A 3,140-nucleotide genomic window follows, 5' to 3' on the forward strand; every position below is an offset into this window, starting at 1 on the left:
CGTCAGAACTGCTAAAAGTCGCGTGTATATATGCAGAAAATCTGTAAAACACGCGTGTATAAACGCGTCAAATCTGAGAAATACGCGTGTATAAGCGCATCTAAAGTAACAAAACGCGTGTATAGACGCTTGTATCAACGCGTCTAAATGCATCTGAACTGACAGAACGCGTGTATACGCCCGTGTATGAGCACGTCTGAGCAGTCCTATACACGCGCTTTTACACGCATGTCTCTGGCCGCGATGATACACGCGCTGATACACGGGCCCGCTACTTTTTTTCACAAGTCATTTGTAGCGGCTAGGAGCGCGGGTATGAGCCCGATCCCTTGTAGTGACATGCTAGAGGTACAAGAGAGAAGGGGTGGACTATAACGAGCGTGTCGTGTGTTGCTTGCCGAAGTAGCCAGGGTAACAACGCGTGGCTTGGCATGAGAGCCACACGTGTATTAGTAAAGACCTAGGGCATGGAAGCCGACCGGTTGGGCATCGAGCAAGTGTAAAGGCATGGACTTCTAGAGAAGTAGGGTGGGGTGAAGGAACTGAGACGAAGGGTTTGACACATGCTAGAGGTACAAGAGAGAAGGGGTGGACTACTATAACGAGCGTGTCGTGTGTTGCTTGCCGAAGTAGCGAGGGTAACAACGCGTGGCTTGGCATGAGAGCCACACGTGTATTAGTAAAGACCTAGGACATGGAAGCGGACCGGTTTGGCATCGAGCAAGTGTAAAGGCAAGCGGGTTGTAGAGGAGACCTAGTTGTGAACATTCTCGGCAAGGTAAATGCTGAAGACGAAGATCAAGTTGATGATGAAGGATGTTGATCTTGTTAGTGATGAAGAAGAGTTTGAAGCTCATATTTATTTATGAACTTTAGATATATATATATATATTGTGTGTTTGTTTGTGTATGTATGTATGTATATAAATACATACACACACTTGCAATCATGCATATGCACACATAGTCACACGTACATGCACAAACACACTTGAGTGTACGTTTGTACACACATATTTTTAGAGAAACATACCCTCACATGTGCATGCTTGCAACAACTCGCAGGTCACATGCTAGTTATGAAGAATGTGCGGGTCAGGCGAGGACGGAGAAGGCCGACAACAATCGAGCATCCCGGCGGAGGTGGCTTGGCATGCTGAGGTGGAGCGCCGACCAGCTGTTAGCCGCCAGAATCTGTGAAAGGTGTGGCGTACCTATGCTGACTCTGCTGGGTGGCCTCCCTTGAGAAATAAGGCACGTGTCATTTGACGGCTTTATCAATATTGCAGCTTTTTATGGGTGAAAACCTGTCCGGTCTAATCGCCAATCTAGTGAAAACATCTCCTCCTCGCTCTCGCATAAGCTCTCCTACGGCATTATCAGCGTGACAAGCTCTGTATTAATGGAGTACCCGCCCGCTATTTGCTCTGTGCCAATGGAGCCCTCTCGCGCAGCTATGAGCTCTAGTGTACAAAGTATGGTTTGCCCGCCCGCTAGACAATATAGTAAAGCCACGTCAAGCGAGGGGACTAGCCACTTGGCAAGTGTGTGGAAGGAAATTCAAGGGCAAAACAACTGGAAGGGCTTCCTCGACGTGGAGCCATTGGATCAGACCCTCCGGGCGGAGATCATCCGCTATGGTGAGCTCGCGCAGGTTAACTACGACGCGTTCGACTCCGACAGTCACTCGGTCTACTGTGGCAGCAGCAGGTATGCCGCCCGGGATCTTTTCAAGAAGGTCGACAAGGAGGACTGCGGCTACGAGGTGACCAGGTACCTCTTCGCCACATTGGACATCAAGCTGCCCAAGTTCCTCCTCCTGTCAGAGAGGGATGCATCGGAGCGGTGGACCGGGGACTCCAACTGGATTGCCTACGTGGCAGTGGCCACCGACAAAGAGATGAAACGGCTGGGTAGAAGAGACATCCTCGTCGCATGGAGGGGCACAGTCATGGGCACGGAATGGGTCGCAGATCTCACAGACGTTCAAACGCGTCCGGATTTCGAGCCAGGCCAGAAAAAGGTGAGGGTGGAAAAGGGTTTCCTAAGCTTGTACACTTCCAAGAAGGCGGGGTCCAAGTTCAATGACACGAGCGCCAGGGAGCAATTGGCATGTGCGCTGAAGAAGCTGTTGAAGAAGTATGAAGGGGAGAAGGTGAGCATAACCATAACAGGACACAGCCTTGGGGCGGCACTGGCTGTGTTGAGCGGTTATGACATATCAGCCAACATAGGTCAGTGGAACGGCGGCGGAGCTGGGCAGGCACCGACTATAACGGTCTTCTCTTTCGCAGGGCCTAGGGTGGGAAACTTGGCCTTCAAGCACAGAGTGGAGGAGTTGGGGTTGAAGGTGTTGAGGGTGGTCAATGTGCATGACACGGTGCCTAAGGTATCTGGATTCAACGTGAATGAAAGAGGGGTGTGGGGCGCCATAGCAGCCATGGGTTGCGGCCCACTGCTCGACTTGTGGCCATGGGCCTACTTCCACGTGGGCCAGGAGTTCCGCCTCGATAGTCATGTTTCACCCCACCTCCGAAAGCCTTCTTTCTTCTCCACACGAAACCTGAATCTCCACCACAATCTTGAGGTCTACCTACACACACTAGATGGCTTCCAGGGATTCGGGCGGAAGTTTGCGTCTGTGTTCGCTCGAAACACTGCCCTAGTGAACAAGTCATCCGACTTTTTGGTGCGTAAGCTATTTTTCCCATCCCATTGGTGGCAGGAAAGAAACAAGGGCCTCATAAAGAACCAGTATGGTCAGTGGTCACTTGCCCCTCGGCCCAAGCACCACCGCCCAGAGAACCAGCAACCCTGAGTAAGTAATGATACAACAGGTGGTGGGTAATGATATATAGATAGGTGCTCGTTGTAAATACTACATATTTCACTCTGGAAATCACAAGATCAAAATTGATGGTCTTGAAATCACAAGAAAAGTAAAGTGATAGATTATTGCTTTTGTTTAATATCTCACATCTCGTTTTGAGTTGGGTGGAAAACCTCTTTCTATGGCCAAGCCTCGCCTACACAAAAGACTACATATTTCACTCTTGAAATCACAAGCAAAGTAAAGTGATAGATTATTGCTTTTGTTTAATATCTCACATCTCGTTTTGAGTTGGGTGGAAAACCCCTTT

The 3,140-nt window shown here is 49.7% G+C and overlaps 1 pseudogene; it reads left to right on the forward strand.

Moving 5' to 3' along the window:
* The first annotated feature begins 1,339 nt into the window (after positions 1-1,339).
* Positions 1,340-2,903, forward strand: LOC147609513 (phospholipase A1-Igamma1, chloroplastic pseudogene; annotated as a pseudogene).
* Positions 2,904-3,140: the final 237 nt, after the last annotated feature.

This window comes from Cibotium barometz, chromosome 51 (genome assembly GCF_041138505.1).
Source record: "Cibotium barometz isolate CiBa-2024 chromosome 51, ASM4113850v1, whole genome shotgun sequence".
Taxonomy (NCBI): Eukaryota; Viridiplantae; Streptophyta; class Polypodiopsida; order Cyatheales; family Cibotiaceae; genus Cibotium; species Cibotium barometz.